This window comes from Cryptotermes secundus, unplaced genomic scaffold, assembly GCF_002891405.2.
Source record: "Cryptotermes secundus unplaced genomic scaffold, Csec_1.0 scaffold1942, whole genome shotgun sequence".
In the NCBI taxonomy this organism is placed as follows: domain Eukaryota; kingdom Metazoa; phylum Arthropoda; class Insecta; order Blattodea; family Kalotermitidae; genus Cryptotermes; species Cryptotermes secundus.
The window spans coordinates 46522-59744 of NW_019729952.1; the positions used below are offsets into that span (position 1 = coordinate 46522).

Below are 13223 nucleotides of genomic sequence, written 5' to 3' on the forward strand. Positions count from 1 at the left end.
TCATGAAACACCCAGTGGTAACGGCCCACTCGTAGCAGATTCCTACAACAAAATTTATGGCCTCTGTAATAAAATGCACCGCCCTCTAAATTAGAATAGTTCGTTGCATATAATTAGAACTGTAAAATAAATTGTTGATATGCACATATAAACTGCTTGCTTCCCAGTAATTTGGTAGGTCGGTGCCAACGTTTCGGCGGAATATAATGCTTCCCAGTAGTTTGGTAGGTGGGTGTCGACGTTTTGGCAGAATATAATGCTTCCCAATAGTTTCGTAGGTGGGTGCCGACGTTTGGGCGGAATATAATGCTTCCCAGTAGTTTGGTAGGTGGGTGTCAACGTTTCGGCGGAATATACTGCTTCCATCTTAGAGAATGACGTTCTTGAAGATGTAAGCAGAATGTTATACCAAAACGTTCGTAACAATAGCGACACGGCCAGAAGGTACAAGACAACAAAACCGATTACTGCTTTCAGTTTTTTAGGCGTCGGGAGAGGCTGATCTACTTGGTACGTCGGCCACTAACTGACCTATTGTACCGGCCCTGGATGATAGATTATGAATGTGGAGCAGTCGGTGGAATGAGAATTTGGAGGGGAAACCAAAGTACTAGCAGAAAACCTACACCAGTCCCAATGTCCAACACAAATCCCACATGACCTGGCCTATAGACTCTAACCCGGGTCGCCGATGTGGGAAGCAGGCGACTAACCGCCTGAGCTATGGCACGGCCTCATTGTTTTTAGCGACTAGTGATACATGTGTTTTTCTTTTTTCTTTTCAGATATGCAGAAAGAACTACAGACCTCATTCCACGATTCGTCTTTGACAGATGTAACCCGTAAACGTGGCAGGAGACGTCTAGTAAAAGACACATTTGGACTCAAGACATTGTATTCTTTGGTTTCTTTTATTGGTGCCTGTGTATTGGACAATGCATTGCAAAGCTAAAAGGAATGACAAGCCCGCGTGATCACGAACTGTGAAATGAAATGAACGATTGTGACACTTAGTTCATGTGAAACAGAGCGAGAGAGAGAGAGAGGAACAGACCCCTGAATGTCAGCTGTCTGCTGCACAACACATCTGTTACCCCCCCCCTCGTTTTCGCAGGGGCTCCTATTAAGAAGACAGATTGATCAATCCGCAATGTTTTACGTCACACATAAATCTGTTGTTAAGTTTATAGCTACGTCATAAATTAACTGGTCAGGATTACCCCGCGGTGCTGGTATCTTCTAGGCAATAAAGTCAATTTATCCCAAAATTGGCTTTATACGACAGTGGATTCTGAACCTTATACAGGGTGTTCAATTTAAGACGTGGCGGATGCGCTTGGAAAGCGAGCTGCCCAAGACTAGCAAGAGGGAAACTTTCGACGGGCTCGCCGTGGCATCATACAATGAAGTCCTGCATGATTACGTCTCCTCAGCTTAGAAAAGATTTCATCACGCCTTAACTTGTGTGTATGATAGCGAACATAATTTTTATTTTAAAAATCAACACATTTTAGGTTTTATAGGCTAATATTGTGACGTGAAACCTGAAAGCCGGAATAAACCATTGTTGGGCAACGGTTTGTTAAACAGATTCCCGCTGCAGATACGCTGGTCAAAGCGTTGCCATGGATTGACACACGTTTTCGCGGCAAAGAATATTAACAAAGACATTCCCATGACAACAGGAGAATAACAATTAACTGTGCTCTCTCGTCGGTTCGTTCGAAGTTATAAAAGATATTTCATTCGTAAATCAAGATCCAGTGTGGAGGCGGGGTCGAATACCTCCACCGTATCCCTGCGAGTCGTAGATGGCGATGAAAAGGGAAGTCTCGAATCTGAGACAGTAGAATATTATCGCGAGTCCCACGGGACTCGGACCCGAGAATGGCTGCGCTGGCTAGGACCAGCAGCAATTGTAAACGAGACCAGTTCTCTCGTCAGTGACAGCACCCCACAACAACATACCCGCAACTGTCTGACAGTAATAAAAATCTGGTCTAAGTCCCAGACTGCTGCTTTATTTCAAGATAGACTGACCGACTGGCCGTCGGTCGTAACATAAGACTCAGACTGAAGACAGCATTCGTCAGACAGGAGTCTAAGTCAGAAGACAGTTCAGTGTGTGAGCAGTGATTCGCCGTTCGTCACAGTGGAAGAGAAGACGCTCGTAGTCAAGTGAGGAATGAAGCGAGTCTTAGACAGCCACTGATTGTGAGCTGTCATACTTAACTTTAATTGTAAAAAAGTGCCAATAAATCCAATCATCTAATGAAGAACCCATTATTATTAGTCATGCAAACCGTTACATTTCGGGAGCTGCAATTAATTTAATTTCACTGCGTAAATTTGCCATATCATCTTGAAATAAAACGATAAGCAAGGCAAGAAGCAGGTGTGTGCTCGATATTGCTTACTCTTCGAAGCTGAACATGGAGGGGACACGTCCCTTCGAAACGTCGGTGAACTGATACCGAAACCAGTAACACGCAGGCGGAAACACAGCTATGCTTGCTGACTACTTCTTTTGATTACTTGGTTCTCTTGCTCTTCGACCATGAACATGGAGGTGATACCTTCCTGCGAAATTTCGGTGGATTTCTACCAACTATATGACGTTACAATCCACAAAAGAGCACTCTTCGAAATTAAACTGGTTCATAAACATTTTATGCATACCTCCCACAACCAAATTTAATTGAAATTATTCTAATAGGTATTGGAGATACAATATGTGGACGGATGAAGGGAGAAGATCTCCGGTATACGAGTTCATTTTGTTCATTCTGTGCAAATATTAGTAAAATATAATAAAATTCTGTTTTATACCTTAATGTACGGTCACATTAAGTGTGTCCATACAGGCTGAACACAATTGCTTTTCTTCCAACTGTTCCTGTGACACACGCTCGTGCTGCCGCCAACGGCAATTACTGTAAACAGAGGGAGCTGCTGGAAATAATTACACGTCTTTACACACACTTTTACTTTTTCGTATCAACGTATCCACTGCTGACACTGCGAGGAAAAAATAATTCATGAAAGTAAATATAGATGAAACAATAATCTACGCACCTTCGTACACAAACAGCCGCAGGATCCAGTAAGCTCTACAAATGGAAGTAACTCTGACTCTGACGTTGCTAGGGAGATTAAAGAATTGAAATTGGGAGTTCAGTAGCTGTAGGAGCACAGAGCGGTAGTCGGAAGAGAATTGGGTCGAGTCTTCGGAATTGGCAGCTGCAGGAAATGGCAAGAAAGGAATTACATTGTGCCAAAAAGACATCATGTGTGAACTGAAGTGACAGTGATAAATCCGTTGCCAGGATACGACTAGTGAAGACGTAGAATCCTGGTACGTGTGTAACGGTGAACTGAAAGTGTGTAGAATAGCGACAGCGCTATAATTGCTTGAGTCCCTAACCGTGTGATTGCGTGCCACTAAATCCAATCATCCAATTCAGAACCCATTAATATTCGTCACGGAACTCCAGACACGTGACAATATTGAACTTCATCATTTTTATAGGTAGTTGGAGGTCCACAGGTCTCGAAGTAAAAAATAATTATTTTTTACTTCGAGACCTGTGGACCTCCAATTCGTAATAAAATGAGGAGAAAATTAAATTAAGGGAATATTAATTATAATTAATATTAATTATAATTAATATTCCCTTAATTTAATTTTCTCCTCATTTTATTACGAATTGGAGGTCCACAGGTCTCGAAGTAAAAAATAATTANTGGGATAGATCAGTCGTTACAGTGACGGGTTACAGTCCGGAAAGTCGCGGGTTCGATTCATGATGGGCTTACTGGATTTTTTCAGTTGACCTAATCCTTCTAGGTGCACTCTGGCCCTGGAGTCGACTCAGTCTCTAACAGAAATGAGTACCAGGAATCTTCCTGGGGGCGAAGGGCGGCCGTAGCGTAAGGCTGACAACCTTACCCCCATCTGTGAGACGATTAACTAGACAATGTGGGAGCCTCAACCTCTCACAACCCTATGGGTCTCCACGGCCTGCTACAGGGACAGCTTTACCTTTTTTTAATACTGCTATATAGGCCTCAGCAGACGAGCTCACTGCGCAAATGACTGCTGCTACCTCGAGCCAGTGTACTTAGTAATACGATCACACTTCCTCAACTCGTGGTCCTCTTAATTCGATATTACACATATAATCAATGGAGACAGGCTACAGCAACTCCTGCGGGGTAGTCAACCCAACCTTGGGAAGTATCCAACGCGCTTTATCAAACAGGATCCTAAATTTCACCATCGCGGCTACTTCCTGTGCAGGAAATATTAATTATCGCTTCTAAAATAAATACGTGTAGCATACTGCCATATGAAGAACTGTATGGCTTTCACTACAAAATGATACAGAGTAACCTCCAGTTATCAAAGAGGCTGTAGAATTTCTAATTAATTTTCCATTCCTGACATACGGTACAAGAAAGTCAAAGACTAGATTGGAAGTCAAACAGAAAATGAAAATGTATCTCAAACATGGCTTGCGAGCTCCATACGGCTCTTTCAAACAGTTAGTGATCACAGAAGAAATATTAGTCTACTGCCTTTCTTCTTTACAAATGCATCAAACATAAAAAATCTGCTGGGTGCAAATTACGTCATCCAACCCCATCTGTTTGTGGCTCCAAAACTTCTGACAATCATATGCAGTGAGTTTGGCCACCCCTGCTGTATCTATCCCGTGTGTTAAAGGGCGGAACTACACTCTCCGAGCCACGTGTTACGCATAAAAAGGCAAAGATATCCCTGTAATAGGCCGTGGAGGTCCATAGGGTTGTGAGACGTCGAGGTTCCCACATTTTCTACACAATCGGCTCACAGATGGCGGTGAGGTTGTCGGCCTTACACGCCGGCCGCCCTTTAATTCCCAGGAAGATTCCTGACACTCATTTCTGTTATAGGCTGAGTCGACCCAGGACCACAGTGCTGCTGGAAGGTTTAGGTCAATTGCAATATCCAATGACCTCATCGGGAATATAACCCTCGACCTTCCGGCTTGAAGCACAGTGCCCCCACACGTTAGGCATACGTGGATATAAAAGAAAACTCACGACCAATGTTTTACAATTAGCATCTAGAAGTCCCTACCACATAATTACAGGCCGATAACAACAGACAGCGTGTAGTAAACGGAAGAACATGCGTCACATCCTCCGCCAACGCAGAGAATCGCAACAGCACGTGCCACAGCACGGAAGGATAGACAGAACACAGTCAACCATTGCTATTCAAATTTCTGTGCAGGCCAAAGCACTTTTAATTTACTGATTCCGTACGAGACGCATGCATTACACATTAACTTCAAAAATGAACACACATTTACGTTATTTAACATCTTCTTTTTTAAAATTAATTATCTGAATTATAAATGCTGTTGGGGCTGACAGACCGCGTCTGTGGTCTAGTGGTCAGAGTTCCTGGCTACAGATCCAGAGGTCCGGGTTTAATTCACGGAGCTACCAGATTTTTTTCTGAGAAGTAGTGCGTCTGGAACGGGGTCCACTCAGACCCGTGAGGATAATTGAGGAGCTGTTTAAAGGAAATAGCGGTTCCGGTCTAGAAAATCGATATTAACGGCCGTGGGGATTCGCTACGCTGACCACGTGACACCCTCTATCCGCAAAATTTTGCACTAAACTTCGCCGACAAGCGGTGGTCGCTCGGTCGTAGTTCGCTTGCGGACTAAAATTGCGTATTTTTTAGGGACTGATAAGCCTTAAAGGACATGCGGTCTTCGAAAGCAATACGCTGACATCGGGGAATTCGAGTCGTGCTCAGGACATGGATATTTTGCCCAGGTTTCTATAACGTTCCCTTCTGTACACGCTTTGAGATGGACACAGCGTCATCTCTAAAGGAATCGTAATAAAAATCTAAAGGACCCCTTGGTTCAAAAGTTATTTCCGACCACATTTTCTAGACAATCGGCTCACAGATGGCGGTAAGATTATCAGCCTAACGCGCCGGCCGCCCGGCCGGCCTTTGCCTCCCAGGAAGATTCCTAGTATTCATTTCTGTTGGAGGATCAGTCGGCCCCAGGACAATAGTGCGGCTGGAAGAATTAGATAAATTGAAGACATCCAATTAACTCATCGGGAATCGAACCTGCGGCATTCCAGCTTGTAGCATAATGCCTCAAATAACTATGCTACCGCGTGTCCCCGTAGATACAGACATACTTGTGGCACTGTACAGTTTCGTGCTCGGGTCTCGCGAGGAGAAATTCTTTGGTGTGCCATCATGTGTTTCACAAATTCTGTGGTGTGCCATCATGTGTTTCGCAAATTCTGTGGTGTGCCATCATGTGTTTCGCAAATTCTGTGGCGTACCGTGAACTTCTGTTCTACTGAGATCTACTTCTACTTCTAGCTGATGATGGCAGCACTGCTAGCTTCTGAAACGCTGTCTAACGTCATACGTCTAACGCATGTCAGTTTGAGATTAATGTTGGTGACCAGTTTCCTTATGAAGCCGCGACCGGCCGGGAGCATCTCATTTATCGTCTGTTCTGTCTATAACAGAAGCTTCTGTTTCTGTCCGCAAGCAAAGAGAATGATCTGGCGATTATGAACAATCGTCTTGAGTAGGAGATTCTGAAATTCTCGAGAAATTGCTCGTAACAGAGGCCGATTTTATTAAATACTATTATCAAAATGGTATACATGCATGGCAAAGGTAAAGTTGCTCGTGTGCTCATTCAGCAACATGCCATGAAGAGAGGGCAGTGGAGGTATATCTCCACGCATTCTTAATCTTGAATGAGATGAGTGGTCAGTTTCACACTCCATTTACTTTATCCCCAAAGAGCCAGAGCTTAACAGACGACCCCAAATTCGGTTTCGATGAAGCGTAATGAAAAAATGTCTGCTTCTGTCGATAATCGAACCTCGGTTCTCCACGCCACAGCCAGTCACTATACTTAATAATGTATAAAATACAAATTTCTAACCAACTCCTGCCCCCCCCCCAAATTATCCATCAAGTACCGACATTTCCCCATCTTCAGGTAAAAAAAGGTAAAGTTGTCCCTGTTCTTAACTAATTAAGCACTACGTCATGAAGGCGTATGGGGAAATGGATGTACAGATCCACATTTTCTTGACCTCGGCACTAGCTGGAGGTGAGTGGTCAGCTTCACGCCCCTGCCGCTTTACCCCCGGGGAAAGAGCTCCTGGTATATATTGGATAAGAGCCTTGGTGGTTCCCAAAGCCGGTCTGCACGATATGGAAAAGAGAAAATTCTGACCCTACGGGACTCGAACTCCGACCCCTTGATCGCCCAGCCAGTACACAGTCGCTATACCTACTCAGGGTCGTAGAATAAACCAAATAAGCAGCAAGAACAGTTAAGTGACTGTACTTGTTTGGCTTACTCTTCGACTGTGAAGATGAAGGCACTATATTCCTCCGAAACATTAATAAACCTATATCAGACGACAAGGCGTAGCATCCAGAGGCACATCCGGCACTTCCATGCTGCAGTCCGCCATTTAAGTACACATACTCGTGTACAAGGCATATTGCGCCCTTGCGACTGTAATTACTAAAGAGTCTTCGTCCCTTCCAACAAGCGGTATGTGGGGGGGATAGCTTAGAATTCGTCCTTCACAGCTGACGTTACTCTGCTCATCAATTAACATGATTTCACCATCAGCCCTGCCGTAAGGACGCACGCTTTCCACACTGCAGTACCAACAAAACAAGATATTAAAACTAAGGATGGAAAGACGTTACAAATTACTTCCGGGCAGGAAGCATGTGGACATACATCATGGCTTACAGCGTATATATCATTTGTGAAGGCTGTTCTGAATTGTTAATAGATAAATACATTATAAGGCGGGTTTCTCAGATATACATCTCCAGTGTTTACTAGTAGTAGCACCAATAACCGACGACAAATAATTTGGTAGATGATGGGCTAAAGGTTGACACAATGGTCTGTTATTCATTATAAATTTATTAAGTTTGACATCCACTGGCTTACGTATATTGAAGTTATACGACGTTTCGGAAGCTGGATATGCTTCTGTCATTAGGTTGCGCCCGTTAGAGCTTGTTTTTATCACTGGTAGAGTGATTGAGACTGTCTCTAACGGGTCCAAAGAAGAACTCCTCTTCTTAACCTGATGACGGAATCAAATGCAGCTTCCGAAACGTCGCATAACTAAAATATACAACATAATAACCCTACAATGAAGTCGGAAGATGTTACAAATGTTTCCTGTCTCGCATGCCCTTGCGGATTGTTTGCCGACGTTGTCTGTAACCCATATTGCATTGATGCAAGTGGAGGTTCTAGGATGAGCTGCGCTACAGTGAGAAAACACTTGTGTTGAGGATCCCACATTACCTGAACAATCGGCTCATAGATGGCGGTAAGGTTGTCAGACCTAAGCGCCGGCCGCACTTTACCCCCCCAGGAAGATTCCTGGTACTCATTTCTGTTAGAGGCTAAGTCGACCCCAAGGCCATAGTGCGGATGAAAAGATTTGGTAAATTGAAAAAAAAAATCCACCTCATCGAGAGTCGAACCCGCGACCTTCCCACTTGTAGCACAGTGTCTCAACCATGCTACCGCGTGCACCCTTGAGTCATCTATAGAACACAGAATTTCCGTATAGGAGGTCTACTTATCTGGTATTTATCGTGTCATGTTGTTCTGTTGTGCTTTTTTTGGTACTTCCAAATTTTATAAAGAATAGTGTTAGTTATGGTCCTCCAACAAACTTCAAGTGATAATATATTTGGACTGCAATTAGATTCGGTCCATAATATTTTGGAATGGCGAACGATACTAAATTTCATAGACCTTTTGCCCAGTGTGACGTTCTAACAGTTATACACAGGTCAATACACTGTTGCACATTGTAAAATGTTGCGAAATTCATTCATTTATGGACGAAGATCCCGGGAAGCCATTTCATGTAAAGCAGACATGTGTGTAACTGCCACTCGAGTCTCATGTGTTTCTCACAGTACGTCGCATAAATACACGAATGTACATACGTACTCGCCAAACTGCTGGGACATTAATGCAAAGTATACATAGAGAACGCAGGCTTTGAAAAACCACTTCCTAGAGGTCAAGTCTGTGTGGAACGTAACCGTTTAGACACACTCCCGCAGGGAAACTTTATTCATCAACTTCGTGTAAGAGGTCTCACAACTAAAACCAGACTTTCTGAGAAAGAAGAAGAAGCAGCAGCAGCAGAAGAAGGAGAAGGAGGAGGAGGAGGAGGAGAAGAAAAAGAAGAACAAGAACAAGAACAAGAAGCAGCAGCATATCCCCTACATCTTAACGAGTGTGGCCACAAGCCTTGCTGACATTATACTGTCGCGTTTGCTAGGCAACGCGACAAGAAATTTTGGGATTTGAACGGATGCCTTTATTGTATACAGTCACTTCTGCACTCACACTTGCAGTTATTCACCACTTATATCGTCCTTTAGACGTTTCCTCTCCAATGTTACAACTCTTCAGTTCTAGTCGGATAAGAACTCTTCTGTTCTACAGAATTAATGGGTTTTTTTGGACTTTTTCCATCTTCCGGAATTCTAGGTAATAGAGGACACCACGTTTCGGAAACTGGATCTGTTTCCGTCTTCAGGTGAGAAAGGAAGACGCATACTCAGATGGGCCCCTTACAAAGAATTAATCTCAATGTGACTGAGATTCTGTGTCATCAACCATCGTCAGAACCCTTTAAAATATTTTGTTCTAGTGGGATAAGAACCCTCTCCTGCTAAAGTCGAATACAAACTCTGCCGGTCTCTGGCCGACGTTGGACTGTTGTAACTTTCCCTCGGACTGAACAGGGAACACCTTGTCGAAAGGTTAATTCCACCCGCTGTTACGCAACAAAAGCGGGAATACGTGTCTGCCTCAAACATTTCGTTTGTAACGGTGGGAACTCCACTGTTAGGTAGGCCCCATACCGGCATGCGTCAAGACATGTAATAGGCAAAACACGATGTCTGCGACATGACGCAAACAAAAGAGCACAGTTGAAACGAACGAGATTATGAAAACCGCCGCACACCGGTCTGAGTCATGATGCTGACGTCTGTTTCATGCTGACCAATCACGAATGAAGCAAGACTGAGTTTTTGTCTCATGTCTTGATGCTTGTCTTGACGCAGCTGGTGTGCACCAAACCTTAGATTTTCATTTCGGTGGCAACGATTTCCTAGGCTAGGAATTGCTAGCCGTTGTATAACAATGGATGCGTTTTGATTCCAAATATTCCGGCCTTAGGCGGCATGTGACAATACATTAGTTCGGATCTCTGCTACGCTTTCTTCTTCATGTGACTGCCATTACATCATCTGGAAGTGATAAAGTGACTTAAAGGTGAGTGAGACTCAATATTTTTACTTTCGAGATCAAAAAAGACCTCACGAGATCAAATCAGGTGAACAGAGTGGATGTTCAAACACTGGTAAGGGCATGTGTATTTTGGCCAAAAATAACTGCACCAAAAAATTCACTGGCTGATACAAAATTCACTTGGCCGGGATTTTTTTTCAACAAACATGTCAAAAAAGTTTAAAATATGAAGACTATATGTTTCGTCGATTGGGAAGAAGAAGAAAAGACATTCCAAAACGTAATAATCTCAGATATCAAAAGAGCAGTTCAAAACGGGTTTCGCCTATTTTTAACACTCGTGTTATTTCTTCCCGGTCAAAAAAAAAAATCTCCAAAATGTCCGTTTGAAACATATGCACTTTGTGTTTCTGTCATACCTGATGACTCAAGTTTCATCACCAGTTGTTCGGCTTCTATCAACAATCTTGATGGAAGCCCTATATAAATCGCTTTCTTCCTCAGGTTCCTAACAAACACAAAATATCATGTCAATAAAAGCACAACAAACCCTAGCAACTATTTGACAGACATGCTGAATCGCGTAGTCACGTCATACAATACACGTCCAGCTCGCCACCGTTGGCAACTGTTGCACGACATCATCAGTTCGATTGCTTAATTTTCAGTTATCGTTTGTTACAATACGAGACAAGAATTGAAATCATGTAACTCTGACGGTATGGGGATAACAGGAACGCCGTCCGCCGCAGTGCACACACTTATCGAGTGCACTCTTTGTTATTTTTGCGTTCCTCGCTGGTCTTTGGGTTCATCGATTGTAGATATAAATATATTCCTGGAAAAGCATCTCGCCACACACGGTACTCGCACGCTGCATGAACCTCAACCTATTTTTCTATTTCATTAAATATGCATCGCACCGAAACACAGTATTGATAAATGGTATAACATCTTTCATTGTGTTTCGTTAAATATTAACCATATCAAAAAAACGTTTCAATGAAAGCTGTACAACATCTACGCGAGTTGAATATTGTGACAAGACGCTTGAAAACCGGAATAATGGAGCCCAGAGTGCAAGTCCATTGCTAGCCGAAGGCTCGCCAAACACACGTTCCCGCAACAATGAACATAAGCTGGAGTCCAGTGCTAGACAACGGTTCGCGAAGCACGCTTCCATGATGACAGGCATATATAGGAAGTCGTGCTGAGAAGACTGATTCAGTGGAAAACCGTGTGAAGGGGGGTCGAATACTTCCGCTGTAGCCCTGCAAGTCGTATGAGGTGACCAAAAGGGAACACAGTGCCTGGGGGTATAACCTGGCCACCCTGTTCCTGGGGGATATAAATACGGGGACCTGGCCCTCCAAGTTGGTAGTCTTGAATCTATGACAGTAAAATGTGGTCACGAATCCAGTGGGACTCGGACCTGAGATTGATTGCGCTGGCGAGGCCCAGCAACAATTGTAAACGACAGACCCATCCTCTTATCAGAGAGGATGTTACATAAGGACTATAACAGAAACTGTTCAGCTGCAAAAATAATCACTGGCTGCGGTCTTAAAGGGGCTTGTCGCCAAGAACTGATTGGCCGTAAACCGCAAGTCGTAAAGTAATTATGACTCTGACTGATTCAGTCGTAGTTCAGTGTTGCGCTGTGGAGTATTAACCATCGGACAAGGGAAGCTGAAGAAGTGACCGATTCGTAAATCAGAACAAAGTCAGTCCCTCAGAAGAGAAGACACTCGTAATCCAGCAAGGACAGGAGCGATTCTTAGGCAGCCATTGCAAGTGAGTTATTATAATTAATTGTAAATGTAAAGAAATTCCAATAAATCCAATTACCCAATCCATAACCCGTTATCATCAGTCACGGAACCCCGGATACGTGACAATATCAACCGAACTAACATACTGAGTAAAATAAACATGAGGTCAAAGCTGTCAACTGAATTAACACGTTAAGTGAACCAAATCTGAGATCAATACTGCCAACCCAGTTAACATATCAAATAAAACAAACATGAAATCAATACAGCCAACTGAAATAACACGTCTAGTGAAAATAGTTAAAAATATATTCGAATCTTAAAAAATCTCTTTGCCTTCTTCCATCTTCTACTGTCATTACGGGACATATGAAGGAGTAATTCTGATATCACGTGATGTAACAGAAATGTCGTGAGAAAGAAAAAGGAGTGTATATGTACACCAAGTGATACTCAACTTGAATAGGAGAACCTTAGAGTCATCACGTACTTAACCGTATGCTTTGAGGATACACGGAATGAATCAGTCACTGTACATGGATCTGGAATTCATACAGGTTCGTAAAAGCTCCCGAAACTAAATTTTGGCCCTCTCTAATGTTGGTACGCATCTAATATAAGCAAAGAAAATGATATCATACAGCATACAAAATTATTGCTACTCAACCACGTTGCCTTCCATCCTCGTGTTGGATACAAATCTGTTATTAGTCTCTGTTTCCAAATGCATGACAGCTTCCTGCAATTTCAAACTTTCTAGCGGCAAGAGAAATCCTTAATGCGGGGCTCTTAAATCATGGATGTCACTGCTTTCAGCTCCACGTAGCTAAGCCTTTCTTGAGAAGTCACAAGTCTTTCAGCTACTCAAGAAATTCCGAACATTTTGTGGTACCTGAAGGTTCATTGCCGTGTTCAGAAAATCTCTCTACTAGTTACTAAGTTGAGGCAGATAAATCCAGCAAACACTACCTCATCCTGTTTCTTTGAGATCAATTTTAGCCTACTTTGAAAAAAATACTAAAGAAGGCTTATGAGATCACACTGTTGCCTGTGTCCCCCATAATGTTTCCGTTTTCTATGCGGTCCG

General features: G+C 43.1%; 1 protein-coding gene across 3 annotated transcripts in view; it reads right to left on the reverse strand.

The window, feature by feature from the left end:
* The window catches only part of LOC111865924 (beta-1,4-glucuronyltransferase 1), a 220766-nt gene that overhangs the window by 35435 nt on the left and 172108 nt on the right, over positions 1 to 13223 (reverse strand). Inside the window, exon 1 of one of the 3 annotated variants that reach the window (XM_033752034.1) lies at positions 808 to 872. The exons of the other annotated variants lie outside the window; for them this stretch is intronic. The gene's annotated coding sequence lies outside the window, so the exon portion shown is untranslated. Of the gene's footprint in view, positions 1 to 807; positions 873 to 13223 lie in introns of those variants that run through there. 3 annotated transcript variants of the gene reach the window in all.